The sequence below is a fragment of the Sminthopsis crassicaudata genome, chromosome 3 (genome assembly GCF_048593235.1).
Source record: "Sminthopsis crassicaudata isolate SCR6 chromosome 3, ASM4859323v1, whole genome shotgun sequence".
NCBI lineage: Eukaryota > Metazoa > Chordata > Mammalia > Dasyuromorphia > Dasyuridae > Sminthopsis > Sminthopsis crassicaudata.
The window spans coordinates 273,076,536-273,101,096 of NC_133619.1; positions in this window are offsets into that span (position 1 = coordinate 273,076,536).

A 24,561-nucleotide genomic window follows, 5' to 3' on the forward strand; every position below is an offset into this window, starting at 1 on the left:
CAATTACAAAATCATTTGTTCCAATTTTTCCCCTCTTTCCCCTCCCCCACAAATGGCAGGTAGACCAATACATGTTAAATATGTTGAAGTATATGTTAAACACAATATATGTATACATATCCATACAGTTATTTTGCTGCACAATAAGAATAGGACTTTGAAATAATGTACAATTACCCTGTGAAGAAAATCAAAAATGCAAGTGGAAAAAAACAGAAGGAAATGCTATATAGTGGTTCACACTCATTTCCCAGAGTTCTTTCACCGGATGTAGCTGGTTATATTCATTATTGAACAAATGGAACTGATTTGGTTCAACTCATTGTAGAAGAGAGCTATGTCCCTCAGAATTGATCATCATATAGTACTGTTGTTGAAGTATATAATGATTTCCTGTGTCCTGCTCGTTTCACTCAGCATCAGTTCATGTAAGTCTCTCCAGGCCTTTCTGAAATCATCCTGCTGGTCATTTCTTACAGAACAATAATATTCCGTAACATAATATTCCGTAACATTCCTATTTTTAAGGTCTATTAAGGGTCTACTACTACGTGCTAGGCACTGTACTAAACACTGGAGATACAAAGATAGGCAAAAGGAAGTCCCTGTTGTGAAGAGGCTTACAATTTAATGAGGAAGAGAATATATAAAACAGATTTGTACAAAGCAAATACATGGGATAAATAGGAAATAATAAGATTTAATTCCCCATGCTACCATGTATATGAAACCTTTTTGATTTACTTAGCTATTGATACATTTCTGTTCTGGATCACTTTATACTCTGTGTATATGTATGGTGAATGCATGTGTGTGTGTGTTCTCCATCATAATGTTCAATTATTAGGGCAAGAACTATTTCACTTTTATTTTTATAGTCCTAGTTATTAGAAAAGTGTCTAATCACATTCTCAGTGCTTAATAAACACTTGCTAATTAATTGATTTGGCACCTTATTAAGGATACCACCTAGGGCTAGACACTTGTTGACCAATTCATACCTCATTGAGGTTACTGATTGAGTTTCAGTAGTTAAGGATTGAATTAATTGACTTGGGCTATTAATGAATTGAAGGCTAGGCTTATAAAAGGAAGTCTCCACTGGAATGCTATACCTTCTTTTTTGCAGAAAACTCCTAAGAGTTCTGAGTACTAATCAGAAATCTTAGAAGAGACTTTATTCACTGCAGGGAGAGAGAAGGAAAAGATGTAAGCTTATCATTCCAGGCATAAACCACCCACTTTCTTATCTCTACAAATGACAGCCATGAAGAGACAATAGCACAGCTTCCTTTGTTTATATTTGTTGCCATGCTGTTTCCCCATTAGATTATAAGTTCCTAATGGACTATTCCTTAAAATAATAAATAATAAGGAGCATATATTTAAAATCATCAGTAAACATCATATGTAATGGCGATAAACTGGAACCTTTCCCAGTAAGATCTATCACCATTACTATTCAATATTGTACTACAAATGCTAGCCTCGGCAATAAGAGCCAAGAAAGAGATTCAAGGAAGTAGAGTAGGTAATGAGGAAATCAAACTATCACTCTTTGCAGATGACATGATGGTATACTTAGAGAACCCCAAAGACTCTGCTAAAAAGCTATTAAAAAAAATTCAGAACTTTAGCAAAGTTGCAGGATACAAAATAAAGCCACATAAATCCTCATCATTTTTATACATTGCCAACACAATCCAACAGCAAGAGATACAAAGAGAAATTCCATTCAAAATAATGGTCGATAGTATAAAATATTTGGGAATATATCTACCAAAGGAGAGTCAGGAATTATATGAGCAAAATTACGAAACACTTGCCACAAAAATAAAGTCAGATTTAAATAATTGGAAAGACATTCAGTGCTCTTGGATAGGCGGAGTGAATATAATCAAGATGACAATACTCCCTAAACTAATTTATTTATTCAGTGCTATACCAACCAGACTCCTAAGAAACTATTTTAATGACCTAGAAAAAATAACAACAGAATTCATATGGAAGAACAAAAAGTTGAGAATTTCAAGGGAAGTAATGAAAAAAAAAAATCAAATGAAGGTGGCCTAGCTGTACCTGATCTAGAATTATATTATAAAGCAGCAGTCACCAAAAACATTTGGTATTGGCTAAGAAATAGACTAGTTGATCGGTGGAATAGGTTAGGTTCACAGGGCAAGATATTGAATAAAAATAGCAATCTAGTGTTTGAGAAACCCAAAGATCCCAAATTTTGGGATAAGAATTCATTATTTGACAAAAACTGCTGGGAAAACTGGAAATTAGTATGGTAGAAACTAGGCATGAACCCACATTTAACAACACATACTAAGATAAGATCAAAATGGGTCCATGACTTAGGCATAAAGATTGAGATCATAAATAAATTAGAGGAACATAGGATAGTTTACCTCTCAAACTTGTGGAGGAGGAAGGAATTTGTGACCAAAGGAGAACTAGAGATCATTATTGATCACAAAATAGAAAATTTTGATTACATCAAATTAAAAACCTTTTGTACAAACAAAACTAATGCAAACAAGATTAGAAGGGAAGTAACAAATTGGGAAAACATTTTTACAGTTAAAGGTTCTGATAAAGGCCTCATCTCCAAAATATACAGAGAATTGACTCTAATTTATAAGAAATCAAGCCATTCTCCAATTGATAAATGGTCAAAGGATATGAACAATTTTCAGATGATGAAATTGAAACTATTTCCACTCATATGAAAGAGTATTCCAAATCACTATTGATCAGAGAAATGCAAATTAAGACAACTTTGAGATACCACTACACACCTGTCAGATTGGCTAAAATGACAGTTACAAATAATGATGAATGTTGGAGGGGATGTGGAAAAACTGGGACACTGATGCATTGTTGGTGGAGTTGTGAAAGAATCCAACCATTCTGGAGAGCAATCTGGAATTATGCCCAAAAAATTATCAACATGTGCATACCCTTTGATCCAGCAGTGCTACTACTGGGCTTATATCCCAAGGAAATACTAAAGAAGGGAAAGGAACCTGTATGTGCCAAAATGTTTGTGGCAGCCCTTTTCATAGTGTCTAGAAGCTGGAAGATGAATGGATGTCCATCAATTGGAGAATGGTTGGGTAAATTATGGTATATGAATGTTATGAAATATTATTGTTCTGTAAGAAATGACCAACAGGAGAAATACAGAGAGGCTTGGAGAGACTTACATCAACTGATGCTGAGTGAAACGAGCAGAACTAGGGGATCATTATACACTTCAACAATGATACTGTATGAGGATGTATTCTGATGGAAGTGGATATCTTCAACATAGAGAAGAGCTAATCCAATTCCAATTGATCAATGACGGACAGAATCAGCTACACCCAGAAAAGGAACACTGGGAAATGAGTGTAAACTGTTAGCATTTTTTCTTTTTCTCCCCAGATTATTTTTACCTTCTAGATTTGCAACAACAACAACAAAATTCGGTTCTGCATGCATATATTGTACCTAGGATATATTATAACATATTTAATATGTATGGGAATGCATGCCATCTAGGAGAGAGGGTGGAGGGAAGGAGGGGAAAAATTCGGAACAGAAGGGAGTACAAAAAATAATGTAAAAAATTACCTATGCATATGTATTGTCAATAAAAAGCTATAATTATAAAATTTAAAAAAAATTGGGAAAAAAATTATAGGTTCCTTGAGGGCAAGGACTACCTTTTGCCTTTCTTTGAATCTTCACTATTTAGCACAGTGCCTGACACAAAGTAAATGCTTAATAAATGTGTATTGCTTGTTGATTGAAAGAATGACCCCCAGTTTTATGGAGCAAGAGTAAGAGTTATTATACTGAAGATTAAGGCTTATTATGGACCCACAGTTGGAAGAGTAACAAGGGAGAGAGTTGCAAAAACTTTGCCTTCTGTTATTACAGCGAGTTATTGAGATAGTTCAGAACTGATGTGAAAGGGAGATTGCATTCATAATTGTGCTCAGTATGTTTCTTTTCTGGAAGATAGGTTCTAAGCCCTTAATGTGATACTATAAAAATGGAGACTTACAGGCACCCCTGGAGTAGATGTGGGTCTCTGGAATGCATAGGACCACTGCAAAATAGATAACTGGAATGTGTGTCTTTTAGCACTGATATTTAGCAATTAAAATCTTATTTATTACAAAGTTTTGGGGTTTTGTATTGAAGTCAAGCCTTTGGGGTCAAACTATAAAGTTGGAAGGCAGTAAGGAACTCTGGGCTGAAGGACCTTTCCAGATTGTCAAGAAGTTGCCTCTACTATAAGCTCAATTTCTCTTTGGTTTAGAATTTAAACCATTTTGTAGTAGTGTCATAAATCTGTTGGGCAAACATATATAAACTTATGTGATTCTGTGACTGCTTTATGATATTTCACATTTAGTGTGGGATCGAATTAAGATTGTCCCAAAACGAATGCTTTATTACTTTCTTTGAGTATTTTTAGAGGAGTTGAGATCCCATTGATAGCATCTGTTGAGTTTTTGATATAAATTATACTTTAAAATTCCTAGAGTAAACTCTTAAGTGGGCAAAATGAATCAAAAAAGTTAGACCACTCCCAAAATTGAACATGGCTCACATAAACCTAGAACTTGGCTATCTGAGTCATGAGTTACAATTATGAGATGACAGTACTTGAAGGATGGGGAGAAAAAGTTTCCTCCTCCCAAGGCATTGTTAATCCACCATCAATCAGCCTGACTAAATGTTTCAAGAAATCAATAAATCATTTTTAGCACATCTACCCCTTCAGAGAAAATGAAGAAAAAACAAGACAGTACAACACAACATTATACATATTTCATCCTCCTCTATTTCTAAATAGATTTTCAGAAAAAAAGATAATTTTAATTTTCTCTTTGCCAATGTTTATTCATTAATTTTGTTTTTGTTGTCTTTATGCTAAAGTTATTATTTTGAGAAGTAAATCAATAATAGTGATGTGCCTGATCATATTGGAAATACCTCTAGTTTATACCTAGTATGTGAAATTCTGGCTTATATTTTATTCAGATACTATTGAACTTATTAAGGAAAATTCTATTTCTTCCTGTTTTTATTTTTTTTAAACTGGAAGAGGCGTCTTATTTTGTCAAAACCATTTTCTTACACCTACTGATATAATAAATTTATATTTGTTGTTCTTGATATTAATGTAGTCTTTTTTCTTGATTATTTTCCTAATAACTAAGCCAACCCTGAATTCTTAGAATAGATCCAGTCTGATTATAATGTCATAATCCTTGAGTTATGCTGTTCTATGTATTCTCTCCTTGAACTTTGTTGCTGTATTCTCTTTGCTAATATTTTCTTTAACAGTTTTCTGTCAGTGTTCACTGGAAACATGAATCTATAGTTTGTTTTTTGTTTGTTTTTTAATCTAGTTTGATTTTCCCAGGTTTAAGAATCAAGACCACATTTATAGCACATAATTAATTTGTTAGGTGAGCAGGTAGGTCTTGCACTGAATAGACTGTCAAGACTGGAGTCAGAAAGACTCACCTCTCTGTATACAAACCTGGCCTCAAACACTAGCTATGAGACTGGGCAAGTTACTTAACTCGGCTTCAGTTTCCTCACCTGTAAAATGAGCTGGAGAAAAAATGGCAAACCACTCCAGTATCTTCACCAAGAAAATCCCAAATGGGATCCTGAAGAGTTGGTTTCAACTGAAATGATTGAAGAATAACATTGTGTTAGAACGTTTCCATTCCCTATGTTTATAAACAGTTCAATCAATGTTGAAAATAATTTTTCTTTTAAGTTTTGCTAGAATTTAGGACTAAATTCATTTGATCCCGAGGCTGTATTTTTTTTTCTAGAGCTTATTTGTGACTTATTTAATTTCTTCCCTTCTCCCCAAATTGGGATAAGGTCACTATTTTTTCATTCCTTTAACTGGGATAATGCTTATATTATAAGACATTGTTGAGGTTCTCAGTTTTGTTGACAATTATGAAAGAGTTTCTAATAATTTCCTTAACTATGTCTTCATTTGCTGTTAGTTAACCTTCTTTTAATTTTTTATTCTGGTAATTTGGTTTTCTGCTTCATTCTTTTTAATCAAACTGCCTGTTTTATATATTTTGTTCATTTTTATGTTTTATTTAGTAATTCAATAATTTTCTTTTATTTTCAATATTTTCATCTCTTCCTTGATTTTCAGGGTATATTTTGTCATTTGTTTTTTAATTTGTTGATTTCCTATATGCTTTTTTAATTACATGCCCAGCTTGTTGTTCCATTTTTTTCTTTATTTGGTTGATGAAAGTGTTTAGAGATATACATTTTCCCTTAAGAATTTTCTTGGATACATCTACAAAAATGTGGAATATTGTCTCATGGTTGTTATAATCTGTAATAAAATTATTCATTCTTTTTATGATTTAAAAAAATTACATATTCTTTAGGATTGAGCTATTTAGTCTCTCTCTTTAATCTTTCTTCCAATAGTCCTTTACTTAATAGATTATTGGTGGGGGCATTGTGGTCAGCCACAGATATATTTAACATTACTACTTTTTTGTATTTGTTTGTGAAGTTTTATGTCCTAATGCATGGTCAGTTTTTGCAATGACCATCATGTACATGAAAAATAAGAGACTCCAAACCCCAGTCATAAATACTTACTTTTTTTACAGTGTATTTTTGCATCTAATGAATCCTTCCCTAATTCTGCCCTCTTTCTTACTTCAACTTCTCCTACTCTGTTGTTTCCCTGTTGAGTGAAATGTGTTTTGGTACTTTTCGTTTCTGTGAGTCCTATTATATCTTTCTTTGACCATTTCATATGAAAGTTATATTCATATCACATTCTCTCCAGAATCTTTCTTCCTCTTTTATTTAGTTGTCTATGTATATAGATCACACACAAATTTTGTGCGATCATTTTCTCCAGGCTTCTTTTTCTCTTTCTCCTCAAGTTATTCATTTGCCTTTCCTTTCTTCTTTTAAGACAATTAAAATACAACAAAATATCTCCCAGGTCCTCTGTATTATTTAATTACCCCTGATACTTTCATGGTTGTGAAAGAGTTTACATTATCTCTCCAAATAAGAATATAAATATTTCATTACTGTTTAGACTCTTGTAGTTGTATGTGAATGTCAGATTTTCTAGTCTATGATGATCTTTCATAAGGAATGCTCAGAAATCCTCTATTTCATTACAAATTCATTTTCATGGTATAGGATATTTTTATTCTTGTTAGGTAAGTGATCCTTGTTGTAAACCGATATCTTTTGCTTTTTAGAATATTGTATTTAAAATCCTCAATTTTTTTTTTATATTGGCTGTTAAATCTTGAGTGATCTGGGCTATGTTTGCTTAGTACTTGATTTTTGTTTCATTTTGGCTACTTGCAGTTTTTGGTTTTGATTTGGAAATTCTCTGGATTTTAGCTGTGACATTCTTAGAAGTTTTAATTTTGTGGTTTCTTTCAGGAGATAACCCATGAATTCTGTCTATTTTCATTTTGCCCTCTGGTTCTAATAGAATAGATTCATGATTTCCTCAAATAACCAGACTTTTTTTTTGATCATAGCTTCCAAGTAGTCCAGTGATTCTTAAATTGTCTCCTCTTGATTGTTTTCTGCAATGTTTAATTGAGATAATCCTTTTCTTCTATTCATTCATTTTAAAAATTTCTTCATCTCTCATGGAATTATTAAATTCTGTTTGGTCTATTTGCCTGGTTCTGCTTCTGACTTGCTGGTTTTCAACACCCTGTCACAAGTGTCATTTCACCTAGGAACTTCTTTTAGGGCCTATAGCTTCCACATACTGAATGATTTCTTGGTTCCTTTTACTTTCTCACCCTAGAATATTCTTCTGCCACACTGACCATCTTCTCTAGTCATAAGTTTCTCTCATTTGAAGGAGCTTCCAGGCTTCCCAATATCCATTCCTCTCCTAACTCTTCCTCTCCCTTTCCATTCCTTAGTTACCATCTCAGACTGGAACATTCCTCAGTGCTTCTTCACCATGGAACATCAGACAGACACCTTTCTCCCACCCCTGATTTCATCCTGGAATATCTCCACCAGATTGGCCTTCTTCTATTTGTGACTTTGTTTTTAATTTTTGGGAAAGAGCTCAGAGCAACCAAATTTTATTCTCTTCCATGGCACAATTTCTGATTTTCTCTCCTTCAATATCATGCCCTGTTATGTTTGAAATTAAGGTAAACTGAAGCATAGAGCTCCAAGTATGATCAACTTATTAGCAAAATATGAATTTACCAATAAATAGGGTCTCAACCTTTATAGCTGAATAATCCCTGAATGAGAGCTGACAGGTCATTTTTATGGACAAAAACAATGAGCCTATAGAAAATAGAAGTGGAATCATAGATGGAGAAAATAGGATTATTGGTTACAAAGTCAGAAACATCATAGACGTGATGGACAATATGACTGGCTATAAGTTTGGAAAAATAAAACCTCCTTCCAACTTGTTACTAAAGAGTGTCCATCTGCATGGCTAGTTAGTATTACAATAACAACAGACCATATTTTCTTGAAGGACAGCCTATGATAGCAGAGATAAAAGACCAGACTTCCTAGTATCTACCTGTATCTTTCAAGGATAATTGACTTTCTTGACATAAGAATAGAGCAGTGACTAGCAGAAAAACTGAACATTTTATGTGCTTTTTAAATTTTGATAATAGCCCTTTATTTTTAAAATATATGTGAGGATAGTTTTAAACATTTACTCTTGAAGAACCTGTGTTACAAATTTTTCTCCTTCCCTTCCTCCTAAGTCCTCCCTAGACAGACAGTAATCCAATATAGGTTAAATATATGCAATTCTTCTAAATATATTCCACATTTATCATGCTGCACAAGAAAAATCAGATCAAAAAATGAGAAAAAAACAAGCAAACAACAACAAAAAAGGTGAAAAACCAAATTGTAGAATATGCTCTACATTCTGTCCCAATAGTTCTCTGTCTAGATGCAGATGGCTCTCTCCATCATGTCTGTAACTCACCTAAATCACTTTATTGTTTAAAAGAGCCAACTCCATCACAGTTGGTCATCACATAATCTTGTTGCTGCTGTGTATAATGTTCTTTTGGTTCTATTTACTTCACTTAGCATCAGTTCATATAAGCTTCTTCAGGCCTTTCTGAAATTATCCTGCTGATTGTTCTCAGATAGCCTCCACAGCTGTGGATCATAGTATCTGAAGGAGTTGCTGACCTGCTGACACAGGTGTTGTGGACTGGGAATGAGATAAATGAAGGCAGAGGGAAGAGGAGAGAGGTCAAGCAACGGCTTTCAGGAGGGAGGTCAGAGAACAGCCACTGTCTCTCTGAATCCTTGTATCATCCTTTTAGGAGAGGAGATCCATTCTGAGTTGTATCTCCAGCAGCCACTATCAGGTGGCTCCCCTGTATTCCAACAGCTCTTCTGTGTATTCCAACAAGAATGTCTTTTCTTTTTTGCCTGCATTGCATTTTGTATTTTTATTTGCTTATATTTTGCTAGCACTTAGTACAGTTCTTGGCATATAGTAACCGTCATGTTGTCATTTTGCTTATTTACTACTAATGTTCAATGATTCTATTGCTTGAATGAAATTTTGTACCTCTTCTAACATGATAATTCTTTCAAGTCTTCCCTCTGTAGTTTTTATTTGCTTTCTATTTCTTTCTTCTAGCACTCATTTCTTTTGTAGAATCATATACATTTTACTTTATTTCTTTCAAGAATTCTGATTGCACATGTGTCCAAATGATGTTTTTCTTTGAGGGTTGGCTTGGAGATGTTTTGAAGTCATTTTCTTTTGGGTTTATAGTAGGGTTATTTTTTGTTTGGTTTGTTCATTCTTTCATCTTTATTTCCCAAATTGAGATACTGCACTAGAACCAAGATCTGTACATTTCTGGAGGGAATAAATTAACCTTATATAGTCCTGCTCTGAATTTTCTTTGGTTTTGATACTATTATCTCAAGATATTAAAAATTACATAATTCAAGGAATTCAGATGTAACTCAGGTTGAAAAATAGTCAGATTTTAATGCATCAAAAATTATCTAATGTACCATATCTATGGATGAGGGAAGGATTTATTATTGAATAAGAGAGAGATCATTATGAAAGGCAAAATGGATCATTTTAATTATATTAAGTTATTAAAGTTTTGCATAAATAAAACAAATGCATCCAAGATTAGAAGGAAAGCAGAAATCCGTGAAACAATATTTATAGCTGGTGTTTCCAACAAAGGCCTCACAGTCAAATTTATAAGAATACAAGTCAATCTCCAACTGATAAATGGCTAAACAATATGAATAGCCAATTTTCAGATGAAGAAATTAAAGCTATCTATAGGCATATGAAAAACATATCTAAATCACCATTGATTAAATCAATGCAAATTAAAAGAACTCTTAGGTACCACCTTATACATATTATATTAACTAATATAACAGAAAAAATTGATAACTGTTGGAGATGTGGAGAAATTGGGACATTAATGGATTGTTAGTAGAATTGTGAACTAATCAAACCATTCTAAAGAGCAATTTGGAGCTATGGCCAAAGAACTATCTAATTGTGTATGTTCTTTAATCCAGCAATATCACTACCATATCTGTATCCTAAAAAGATAATTAAAAAGTGAAAAGGACATGTACAAAAAACATTTATACAGCTCTTTTTTGTGGTGAAAATTATTCTTATTTAAGGGAATACTCATCAATTGGGAATGGTTGAACAAGTTGTAGTATATTAATATAATGAAATACTATTGTACTATAAGAAATGATGAGCAGATGAATTTCAGAAAAACCTGGAAAGACTTATTACATGAATTGATGCTGAATAAAGTGAACAGAACCAGAAAAACATTGTATATAGTAACAGCAACTTTGTATAATAATCAACCATGACAGACTGAGCTCTTCTGACAGTGATTGCAGACAGTACCAATAGGCTGACCATTCTGAAAAGCAATTTGGACCTATATTCAAAAAAGTTATTAAACTGCCCAAATCCTTTGACCTATTAATTCAACTACTAAGTCTGTATCTCAAAGATATCAAAGAGGAAAAAGGACCCACACATACTAAAGTATTGATAATAGCTCTTTCTTGTGGGTACCAAAGAAATTTTAAACTGTGGGAATACTCATAAATTAGGGAATAGCTGAACAAGTTATTTATCTATATAATTAAATTAATATATGAATGTGATAGAACATTATTGTATTATATGAAATGAGTAGGGGGGTGGTTTTAGAAAAAACCTGGAAAGATTTATATGAACTTATATAGATTGAAGTGAGCAAAACCAGGAAAACAATTTATAATTTATAATTAAAGCAATGCTGTAAAGGAAATTGACTCTGAAAGATAGCAAATCTAATCAACATATTGACAACCACAATTCTAAAAGGCTCATAAAATAATATGCTATCCACCTCCAAATTTAGAAATGATAGACTCAGAATATAGCAGATCAAATTATATGTTATTATTGTTGTCATTATCCTCCTCGTCTTCTTCCTTCTACTTTTTTTTCTTTTTTCTCTTCTTCCCTCTTCTTGCTCTGTTTCTCATGGCCAGAGCAGGAATTGATTTTGTATTATACTTAAATGTAATGGGAGAGGGGAGAGGCAAAGTCTGATCACTGCCTGTCTGATCTGAGGGTTCAGATCTAATTAATAGCACAATGTTCTTGTTATTTATCACAGCTCTAGTAGACTGCTACTAGCTACTGTCACCTGAAGGAAAGATTCTGGAGGTTGACAAATGACACAATTTCTTTTTTTTTTTTTTTTTTTTATTATATATATATATATATATATATATACATACATATATATATATATATATATATATATATATATTTTTTTTTTTATAATATTATCCCTTGTATTCATTTCTCCAAATTACCCCCCCTCCCTCTATTCCTTCCCCCCGACGACAGGCAATACCATACATTTTACATGTGTTACAATATAGTCTAGGTACAATACATGTGTGCGAATATCATTTTCTTGTTGCACAATAAACATTAGAATCCGAAGGTACATGCAACCTGGGCAGACAGATATTAGTGCTAACAATTTTCATTCCCCTCCCAGTGTTTCTTCTCTGGGTGTAGCTACCTCTGTCCATCATTGATCAACTGGAAGTGAGTTGGATCTTCTTTATGTTGAAGATTTCCACTTCCATCAGAATACATCCTCATACAGTATTGTTGTTGAAGTGTACAGTGATCTTCTGGTTCTGCTCATTTCACTTAGCATCAGTTGATTTAAGTCTCTCCAGGCCTCTCTATATTCCTCCTGCTGGTCATTTCTTACCGAGCAATAATATTCCATAACCTTCATATACCACAATTTACCCAACCATTCTCCAACTGATGGACATCCATTCATCTTCCAGTTTCTAGCTACAACAAAAAGAGCTGCCACAAACATTTTGGCACATATATGTCTCTTTCCGCTCTTTAGTATTTCTTTGGGATATAATCCCAGTAGTAGCGCTGCTGGGTCAAAGGGTATGCACAGTTTGACAACTTTTTGGGCATAATTCCAGATTGCTCTCCAGAATGGCTGGATTCTTTCACAACTCCACCAGCAATGTATTAGTGTCCCAATTTCCCCACATCCCCTCCAACATTTGTCATTATTTGTTCCTGTCATCTTAGCCAATCTGACAGGTGTGTAGTGGTATCTCAGAGTGGTCTTAATTTGCATTTCTCTGATCAGTAGTGATTTGGAACACTCTTTCATGTGAGTGGATATAGTTTCAATTTCTTCCTCTGAGAATTGTCTGTTCATATCCTTTGACCATTTATCAATTGGAGAATGGTTCGGTTTCTTATAAATTAGGGTCAGTTCTCTATATATTTTGGAAATGAGACCTTTGTCAGAACCTTTGTTTTTAAAAATGTTTTCCCAATTTGTTACTTCCCTTCTAATCTTGTTTGCATTAGTATTATTTGTACAGAAACTTTTTAGTTTGATGTAATCAAAATCTTCTATTTTGTGATCAATAATGATCTCTAGTTCTCCTCTGGTCATAAATTCCTTCCTCCTCCACAAGTCTGAGAGGTAGATTATCCTCTGTTCCTCTAATCTATTTATTATCTCCCTCTTTATGCCTAAATCATGGACCCATTTTGATCTTATCTTGGTATATGGTGTTAAGTGTGGATCCATATCTAATTTCTGCCATACTAATTTCCAGTTTTCCCAACAGTTTTTTCCGAATAATGAATTTTTATCCCTAATGTTGGAATCTTTGGGTTTGTCAAAGATTAGATTGCTATAGATGTACCCTTTTTTGTCCTTTGTATCTAATCTGTTCCACTGATCTACCGGTCTATTTCGTAGCCAATACCAAATGGTTTTGGTGACTGCTGCTATATAATATAGCTTTAGATCAGGTACACTTAGACCACCTTCCTCTGAGTTTTTTTTTCATTAGTTCCCTTGCAATTCTTGACCTTTTATTCTTCCATATGAATTTTGTTGTTATTTTTTCTAGGTCATTAAAATAGTTTCTTGGGAGTCTGATTGGTATAGCACTAAATAAATAGATCAGTTTGGGGAGTATTGTCATCTTGATTATATTCGCTCGGCCTATCCAAGAGCACTGAATGTCTTTCCAATTATTTAAATCTGATTTTATTTTTGTGGCAAGTGTTTTGTAATTTTTCTCATATAATTCCTGACTTTTCTTTGGTAGATGGATTCCCAAATATTTTATACTCTCAACATTTGTTTGGAATGGAATTTCTCTTTGTATCTCTTGCTGTTGCATTTTGTTAGTGATATATAAAAATGCCGAGGATTTATGTGGATTTATTTTGTATCCTGCCACTTTGCTGAAATTTTGAATTATTTCTAGTAGCTTTTTAGCAGAGTCTTTGGGGTTCTCTAAGTATACCATCATGTCATCTGCAAAAAGTGATAGTTTAATTTCCTCATTTCCTACTCTAATTCCTTGAATCTCTTTCTCGGCTCTTATTGCTGAGGCTAGCGTTTCTAGTACTATATTGAATAGTAATGGTGATAGTGGGCAACCTTGTTTCACTCCTGATCTTACTGGGAAAGGTTGCAGTTTATTTCTATTGCATATTATGCTTACTGAAGGTCTTAAATATATGCTCCTGATTATTCTAAGGAATAGTCCATTTATTCCTCTACTCTCAAGAGTTTTTAGTAGGAATGGATGTTGGATTTTGTCAAATGCTTTTTCTGCATCTATTGAGATGATCATATGGTTCTTATTAATTTGATTATTAATATGGTCAATTATATTAATAGTTTTCCTAATATTAAACCAGCCCTGCATTCCTGGAATAAATCCTACTTGATCATAGTGTATTATCCTGGAGATGATTTTCTGAAGTCTTTTTGCTAATATCTTATTTAAGATTTTAGCATCAATATTCATTAAGGAGATTGGTCTATAATTTTCTTTCTCAGTTTTCGATCTACCAGGTTTAGGTATCAGTACCATGTCTGTGTCATAAAAGGAGTTTGGTAGGACTCCTTCATCCCCTATTTTTTCAAATAATTTATATAACATTGGGGCTAATTGTTCTTTAAATGTTTGGTAGAATTCACATGTGAATCCATCTGGCCCTGGGGATTTTTTCCTGGGGAGTTGATTAATAGCTTGTTCTATTTCTTTTTCTGAAATGGGACTATTTAAGCAATTTATCTCCTCCTCTGTTAATCTAGGGAGCCTATATTTTTGGAGAAAGTCATCCATTTCACTTAAGTTATCAAATTTATTGGCATAAAGTTGGGCAAAGTAACTCCTTATTATTTCTCTAATTTCCTCTTCATTGGTGGAAAGATCCCCCTTTTCATTTGTAAGACTATCAATTTGATTTTCCTCTTTCTTTTTTTTGATCAAATTTACCAAAGGTTTATCTATTTTATTGGCTTTTTCATAAAACCAACTCTTGGTTTTATTTATTAATTCAATAGTTTTTTTTACTTTCAATTTTATTGATTTCTCCTTTTAATTTTTGTATTTCGAGTTTAATTTTTGGTTGGGGGTTTATAATTTGGTCTTTTTCTAGCCTTTTAAGTTGTAAGCCCAATTCGTTAATCTTCTCTTTCTCAATTTTCTTCAAATAAGCTTCTAAAGATATAAAATTTCCCCTTATTACCGCTTTAGCTGCATCCCAAAGATTTTGATATGATGTCTCATCATTATCATTATCTTGGGTGAAATTGTTAATTGTTTCTATAATTTGCTCTTTCACCCAGTCATTCTTTAAGATGAGATTATTCAGTTTCCAATTACTTTTTGGTCTATTTACCCCTAACTTTTTACTGAATGTAGCTTTTATTGCATTGTGATCTGAGAAGAAGGCATTTATTATTTCTGCCTTCCTACATTTAATTTTGAGATCTTTATGTCCTAATATATGGTCAATTTTTGTATAGGATCCATGAACTGCTGAGAAGAAAGTATATTCCTTCCTATTGCCATTCAGTTTTCTCCAAAGGTCTATCATATCTAGTTTTTCTAATGTTCTATTTACTTTTTTAATTTCTTTCTTGTTTGTTTTGTGGTTTGATTTGTCTAAATCTGAGAGTGCAAGGTTGAGATCTCCCACTATTATAGTTTTACTGTCTATTTCTTCTTGCAGTTCTCTTAACTTTTCCTTTAGAAAGTTAGATGCTATACCACTTGGTGCATATATGTTTAGTATTGATATGGCTTCATTATTTATGCTACCTTTCAGCAGGATATAGTTTCCTTCCTTATCTTTTTTAACGAGATCTACTTCTGCTTTTGCTTGATCTGAGATAAGGATAGCTACCCCTGCTTTTTTGGCTTTACCTGAAGCATAATAGGCTCTGTTCCAACCTTTTACCTTTACTCTGTATGTATCTCCCTGCTTTAAGTGTGTTTCCTGTAGGCAGCATATTGTAGGGTTCTGCTTTTTGATCCAATCTGCTATCCGTCTCCGTTTGATGGGATCGTTCATCCCATTTACATTTACAGTTAAAATTACTAATTCTGTATTTCCTGCCATCGTATTATCCCCAGATTATGCTTTTTTCCCTTGACCCCCCTGATCCCCCTCCCCGATATTTAATTTACAGACCCCCCTTGTGACGCGCAACCCTCCCTCTTTTTTTTTTTTTTTTTAGGATCCCTCCCCCCTCCCTCCAAGTCCCTTCACTTATTCTCTTTTTCCTTTCCCCTTTTCCTCTCCCCCCTTTTAATGAGGTGAGAGAAAATTCTCTGAAAAACAAATATGTTAATTATTTACTCTTTGAGCCTCTTCTGATGAGAGTAAGATTCACACAATGATTCTCCCCCTCACTAAGTTCCCTCAGATATGGTGTATTTTCTATGTCTCTTCCTGGGATGTAGTTTCCCTCTTTTTATCACTCCTTCCCCTTTTTCTGAACCGACCTCCTTCCCTTTACTACACCCCCCTTTTTTTCTTTTATATCAGTAAAATCAAATTATCCTTGAGTATTTTTTATATACCCACAACAGAGTTATAGTTCTCAAGGGTTCTGTGTACCTTTTTCTGTTTCTCTTCAGTCTTGTGGATGTAGATCAAATTTTTTGTTTAAGTCTGGTTTTTTTCTTAGAAACATATAGAATTCCTCTGTTTCATTGATTGACCATCTTCTTCCATGGAAAAAGATGCTAAACTTAGCTGGGTAGTTCATTCTTGGTTGCAGTCCTTGATCTTTTGCCTTACGGAATATCAGGTTCCAGGCCCTTCTATCTTTTAATGTGGAGGCAGCCAGATCTTGGGTGACCCTTATTGTGGCACCTTGGTATTTAAATTGTTTTTTTCTAGCTGCTTGCAGGATTTTCTCCTTTGTGTGGTAATTCTGCAGCTTAGCCACAATATTCCGTGGTGTTCTTTTTTTAGGGTCTATTTCAGAAGGAGTTCGATGAATTCTTTCCACATCTACTTTCCCTTCTGTTTCTATTATCTCTGGACAGTTCTCTTTGATAATTTCCTGTAAAATAGAATCTAGGCTCTTTTTTTGGTCATAGTTTTCTGGAAGTCCAATAATCCGCAGATTATCTCTCCTAGATCTATTTTCCAGGTCTATAGATTTTCCCAGTAAGTATTTGACGTTGTTCTCCAGCTTCTCATTTTTTTTGTTTTGTTTGACTGATTCTTGGGTTCTCTGTGAATCATTCATTTCTATTTGTTCCATCCTGACTTTTAAGGAGTTATTTTCTTCTTTCACAGTTTTTAGTTCTTTTTGTAAATGCCCAATTTCGTTTTTAAATGAATTATTTTGCTCTATTGAATTTTTTTCCATTTCCCTAATTTTTTTTTTGAGAATTATTTTCTTTTTCCAATTCAGAAATTCTATTTTCTTGAGACTTTTTTATCTTTTCCAATTCAGAAATCCTACTTTCCTGTGTTTTTTTAACCTTTTCTAATTCACTAATTTTGTTTCCCTGCATCTCCTGTGAATTCTTTATTTTTTCCAACTCCAATTTCAGGACGTTGTTATTCTCTATCATAACTTCCCTTTCCTTTCCCCATTTTTCTTCGATCTCCCTCAATTTTTTAAGAGCTTCTTCTAGGAGAGAGTTATGTGATGGGGGGCAGGAATCGTTCCCCTTTAGGTTGTTGTCTGCTGATTCTCTGCTGTCAACTTCCTCGGGGTTGGATACCCGCTCTTTCTCTGTATAGAAGGAATCTATGGTTTTTCTAGCTTTTTTGCTCATACTTAAAAAAATCTTTTGGGGTCTGTCCCTGGGGTAGGAAATTATTTACTTCTTTACCAGCTTCCTCCCAGACCGGATGGATGCAGCGGCTCCTGAGCCTGAGCTAAGAGAGAGCTCTGGGAGAGAGTTCCCCACCCCCTCCCTGGAAGTGCCTCAGAGGTGATTAGCACTACTGTGCTTCGAGGGCGTAGAATAGTGAAGACAGCACGAAGCCCAGCCTATGTGTCCGGGTGGGGAGTGGATGTCTGCAGCAGGTGACGTGAGAAGCCCCTGCGCTCAAACTGGAAGTGTCTGCCAGAAACCGCGGTCCCTAGTTCAAAGGTTCCGCTTCTCTGGGACTTCCTGGAGCTGAGTTCCACTCCCTCCAGCTAAGCTAGGCAGTGTGTGTTGCCTTGGGCCGTATCCACCCACTTGTCAATCTCTTAACTATTCTCAGGAGGTAGCTGAGGCCACACCCCCTGGTGCCAAGAGTTCTGCTGAGTCACCCCCCGGATCGGGGAAAATCTAATTTGAGTTTTAAAATATTTTGGCTTTCTCTTCTGAACTGCTAAATAATTAGCAGAGAAGAGCTAACAGCCTGTGCCAGATTCCTTTACCTCAGTAGCTTCTCTGATCCCAGAGCCCTTCCCAGCGCAATGGGCGCAGTGTGCTCCTACCCCACCGTCTGTGCTGGTCTTTCTTATTCCTCCCCTGAGAACTGACCTTTCCTGTTGAAACTCCAGATTCTCTTCAGCTGGTAAGTCGTGCTTCCAGTCCTTGTGGTATCTATCAGTCCTGAGCTAATTTTGAGACTTAATTTATCTAATTGGTTGTGAGGGAGTGAGGACGTTCACTGAGTCGTGTGTTTCTTCTCCGCCATCTTGGCTCCCAAATGACACAATTTCAGTCTCTTCCTTGACTCAAGTTCCTTACAATGACTCTTTACCTTCAGGTTTCAGCCAAATCTGCTCTTCTAGTTCTTCTCCTTGTCTTAAACATAGTCTTAGAACTGGAACTATTCCTGGACAAAGAATAATCATTTTTTGCCATATCTATTTGAGAGTTCTTTTTTATTGTAATAATTTTATTTATTTTAATACATATTACTTTATGAATCATGTTGAGAGAGAAAAGTCAGAGCAAAAGAGAAAAACCATGGGGGAAATAAAAAAATAATAAAAAGTAATTTTTCTGTCATATCTATAAAAAATTTAAAAATGGAAAAAAAATGAAGCAAACATAGCATGTGTTGATTTACATTCAATCTCCTTAGTTCTTTGTCTGGATGCAGGTTGCGTTTTTTGTCTAAAACCTATTGGAATTTCTTTGTATCCCTGAACTGCTGAGAAGAACCAAGATTCATAGTTGATCATCACATAGTCTTTCTGTTATTGTATACAAAGTATTCCTAGTTCTTTTTGTTTCATTAAGTTTGTGTAGATCTTTACAGACCTTTCTATAATCTTGTTCATCATTTTTAAAGAATAATAATATCCCACTACCATCTGAACAATTTGTTCAGCCATTCCCCAATTGATGGGCATCCACTCCTTTTCTAATTCTTTGCTACCATAAAAAGAAAAGCTACAAACATTTTTGCTCATATGGGTCCTTTTTCCTCCTTTAAGATTTCCTTAGAATAAAGACCCAGAAATGGCACTGCTGATTCAAAGGGTATGCACAGTTTGATGCTCTTTGAGCATAGATCCAGATTGCTCTTCAGAATGATAGGATCATTTCACAATTCTACCAACAATGCATTAGTGTCCCAGTTCTCCCACATTTCCTGCAACATTTATGATTATCTTTTTCTTCATCTTAGCAAATCTGAAAGGTGTGAGGTGGTACCTCAGAATTGTTTTAATTTGTATTTCTCTAATCAATACTGATATAAAGCATTTTTATATAACTATAAATGGATTTAATTTCATCACCTGAAAATTGTTCATATCCTTTGACCATTTATCAAATGGGAAATGACTTGTATTCTTAGAAATTTGACATAGCTCTTCATATATTTTAGCAACAAGACCTTTGTCAGAAATATAGGCTGTAAAGATTTCCCTCAATTTTGTACTTCCCTTTTAATCTTGTTTCTGTTAGTTTTATTTGGGCAAAACCTTTTTTAATTTAATGTAATCAAATCTGTCCATTGTGCATTTTATAATCTCTAATTCTTCTTTGGTCCAAGAATCTGATAGGTAAATTATCCCTTGCCCTCCTCATTTGTTTATGGTATCTTCTTTATGCCCAAACCATATACTCATTTTGACTTTATTTTGGTATGAGGTGTGAGATGTGGGTCTATGCTGAATTTCTGACATACTATTTTCCAGTTTCCCCAGCAATTTTTGTCAAATAGTAAGTTCTTATTCTAGAAGCTAGAGTTTGGGAGTTTATAAAATACAAGATTACTATGCGCCTTGATTATTATATTGTGTCTAGGTATCAGTGCCACATTTGTGTTATAGAAGGAGGTTGTCAAGACTTCTTTACCTATTTTTCCAAATTGTTTACATAGTTTTGCAATTTATTGTTCTTTAAATGTTTGGTAGAATTCACTTGTGAACCCATCTGACCTTGGAGATTTTTTCTTAGGGAGCTCATTAATGACTTGTTCAATTTCTTTTTTTAAAGTGGGACTGTTTAAGTATTTTATTTTCTTTCTGTTAACCTGGGCAATTTATATTTTTGTAAATATTCATCCATTTGAGCTATGTTGTCAGTCTTGCTGCCATAGAGTTGGACAAAATAGTTCTTAATAATTTCTTTAATTTCTTTTTCATTGGTAGCAACTTTACCTCTTTCATTTTTGATGCTGGTGATTTGTATTTTTTCTTTCCTTTCTCTGATCAAATTAAACACAGGCTCATCTATTTTGTTAATTTTTTTTTCATAAAACCAACTCTTTGTTTTGTTTTTTAGTTCAATAGTTTTCTTGGTTTTTATTTTTATTTTATTAATCTTTTCTTTGAGTTTCAAAATTTCTACTTTGGGATTTAATTGAGGGCTTTTAATGAGTTCTTTTTCTAGCTTCCTTTAGTTGCATGCCTAAATCATTGATCTCCTTTTATACTATTTTATTTATGTAGCTATTTAGAGATATAAAATTTCCCCTAAGAACTGTTTTGGCTGCATCCCATAGATTTTGATATATTGTCTCAGTATTGTCATTTTCTTGGATGAAATTATGAATTGTTTCTGTGATTTGTTATTTGACCCAGTCATTCTTTGGAATTAGGTCATTTAATTTCCAATCAGTTTTTAGTTTATCTTTCCCTGGCCCTTTATTGACTATAATTTTTATTGCATTGTGGTCTAAAAAGGAAGCATTTATTATTTTTGCCTTTTTGCATTTGATTGTGAGCTTTCTATGCCTTAATACATGGTCAATTTTTGTAAAGGTGTTATGTACTACTGAGAAAAAGTTGTATTCCTTTCTCTCCCTATTCACTTTTCTACAAACACTCATCATATCTAGGTTTTCTAGGATCCTATTAAACTCACTAGTTTTTTTCTTGTTCATTTTGTGGTTGGATTTGTCTGATTCTGAGAGGGGAAGGTTGAGCCCCCCACTAGATAGTTTTGCTGTCTATTTTTTCTTGTAACTGGCTTAAAATATTTCCTAGGAATTTGTCTTCTCTACCATTTGGTAGATACACATTTAATATTGTTATTATTTAATTATTTGTGGTACCTTTAATCAAGACTTACTTTCCTTACTTATCACTTTTAATAAGATCTATTTTTATTTTTGCTTTATCTGAGATCAGAATTGCTACTCCTGCTTTTTTGTTTTGTTTCAGTTGAAGCATAATAAATTCTGTTCAAATTGTTCATTATAAACAATATATTATAGGATTCTGTTTTTTAATCCACTCTGCTATTTGTTTACATTTTATGGAAGCATTCATCCCATTCACATGAACAGTTATGATTACTAGCTCTGCATTTCCCTCAATTCTGTTTTCTCCTCTGTATATACTTTTGTTCTCTCTTTCCACCCTGTCCTTAATCTTGTGGTTTTGTAACCCACTCCATTCACTACCTTATCTCCTATCACATCTCCCCCCTTCTTTTAGTAATTTTTTTTTTACCCACCCCACTTACTAACTGATCTCCTTTAATTCTTCCCCCTTATCTTAGTGTTGTTTTTTTTAATCCATTCCACCCATTACCTTATTTTCTATCAACTCTTTCCCCCTTCTCTTAACTTTTCCCCTAGTGTTTCTGCCCTCCCTTCTATCTGGTCCTTCCCTTTTCTTTTCCTTTTTCTCCTCCTACTTCTTTGTAGGGTTGGATAAAGTTCTATACACAGCTGAATGATTAAATTATTCCCTAAATTATTCCCTCTTTAAGACAAACTTGATGAGACGAAGCTTCAGACAATGCTCATCCCTCTCCCTTCTTTCCCTCCATTGTAATAAGTCTTTTGCACCTCTTCATGTGAACTAGTTGTCCCATTATAACTCCCCTTTCCTCTTTGTACAGTACAGACCTTTTCCTACCCCTTAATGTCTTTTTCTTTGATGTCATCGCATCAGGAACCATTCAAAACCACAACTTCAGTTCAGCCCCCCCCTCCCCGTCTGCTTCAATGACAGATACAGTTTGTAAGAGTTGCAGATATTGTTCTCCTCTCTAGGAATGTAAAAAGTTTAACTTTTAAATATATATTTCCCTCTATTTACTTTTTTATGGTTCTGAAAGATGATGCTGAGTTTCCCTGGGTAGTTAATTCTTAGTTGTAGTTCCAGGTCCTTTACCTCCCAGAATATGATATTCTTAAGCCCTCTGTTCCTTTAATGTAGAACCTGGATAATCATGACTGTAGCTCATTGATATTTGACTTGTTTTTGTCTGACACTTTGCAGTATTTTTTCCTTGAGATTATACTTTTGGAATTTTACAATAATGTTTCTTGGGGTTTTCCTTGTAGGATCTCTTTCTAGAAGATGGATGGTTTCTTTCAATGAATATTTCCTCTTCTGTTTCTAGAATATTTGGGTAATTTTCCTTAATGTAATTCTGCAGGATGCTATCCAGGCTCTTCTTTAAGTCATTGTCTCTTCTGGTTGTATTTTCCAGGTCAGCTGGTTTTCCAATGAGGCATTTTACATTTTCTTCCATTTTTTCATGCTTTTTAACTGATTTTTAATATCTCACAAAGTCATTAGCTCCCATTTGTTCTGTCTAGTTTTTAATGTGTGATTTTCTTCAGTTATCTTTTTGTATCTCTTTTTGCATTTGGTTTATCTTAGTATTTAAGGAGTTGTTTTCTTCAGACAATTTTTTTTCCTTCCTTTTCCAGACTGTCGACTCACTCATGTATACCTCTCATTTCTTTTCGCATTTTTTTCTCCTATCTCTCTTATTTGCCTTTTGAAGTTTTTTATGAGCATTTTCAAGAATCCTTTTTAAGCTTCAGAACAATTTATCTCAATCTTTTATATTTCTTCTGTGGACATTCTATCCTTGTCTGAATTTGTGTTTTTATTCTGCCCTGTCACCGTAGTTGCTTTCTATGATGAAAGTTCCCCCCCTCCCCCTTTGGTATTTCCTCTTTTTTTTTTTTTTTTTTAACTCTCTGCTGCTGGGGTAAAGATGGCAATGTCCCAAGCTTCCTGTGCAGCTCTGATCCTTGGCTTTGAGCACAGGGACCTCTTGTGATTGTAGGGGTAGCATGGTTGCTCTTTCTAGGACATGTCCTAGTTTCCCAGAGTTTGCCTTCTGAGGCAAACTCTTGTACTGGAGGTTGCCCTACTGATTTGTTCCACTTATGAGCCAGGACTAAGGACTAATGACTAAGTTATTAATTTGCTGTGATTAAGGCCCTCTCATTGGCTTTGCCAGTCTTTCTGACCTGTGCTGAACATCCTTTTCACCCCAGTGATACTGAGTTTTCTTGAGGTTTTTCCAGTGTATCGTGAGCTGGAGAGTGGTTTCATTCCATCAGATTCTGTTCAGAGGTTTGATTTCATGTGGTTTTCTGGGAGAGCTCCAACAGCTTCCTGACTTTACTCCTCCATTTTGGCTCCACTCCAAGAGGTTAAACAAGAGATTTCTTTTTTTTTTTTTTTTTTTTTTTTTTAATTTTTATAATTATAACATTTTCTTTGACAGTACATATGCATAGGTAGATTTTTTTTTTTTTACAATATTATCCCTTGTACTCCCTTCTGTTCTGAGTTTTTCCCCTTCTTTCCTCCACCCCCTCCCCTAGATGGCAGGCATTCCCATACATATTAAATATCTTATAGTATATCCTAGGTACAATATATATGTGTAGAACCAAATTTTGTTGTTGTTGTTGTTGTTGCAAAGGAAGGATTGTATTCGCAAGGTAAAAATAATCTGGGAAGACGAGAAACAAAACAAAACACAACAACAACAACAACAACAACAACAAAAAACAAAACAAGAAACAAAAAAAAAAAAACAATGCTCATTTTCCAGTGTTCCTTTTCTGGATGTAGCTGATTCTGTCCATCATTGATCAATTGGAATTGGATTAGCTCTTCTCTATGTTGAAGCTATCCACTTCCATCAGAATACATCCTCATACAGTATCATTGTTGAAGTGTATAATGATCTCCTAGTTCTGCTCGTTTCACTCAGCATCAGTTGATGTAAGTCTCTCCAAGACTCTCTGTATTCCTCCTGTTGGTCATTTCTTACAGAACAATAATATTCCATAACCTTCATATACCATAACTTACCCAACCATTCTCCAATTGATAGACATCCATTCATTTTCCAGTTTCTAGCCACTATGAAAAGGGCTGCCACAAACATTTTGGCACATACAGGTCCCTTTCCCTTCTTTAGTATTTCCTTGGGATATAAGCC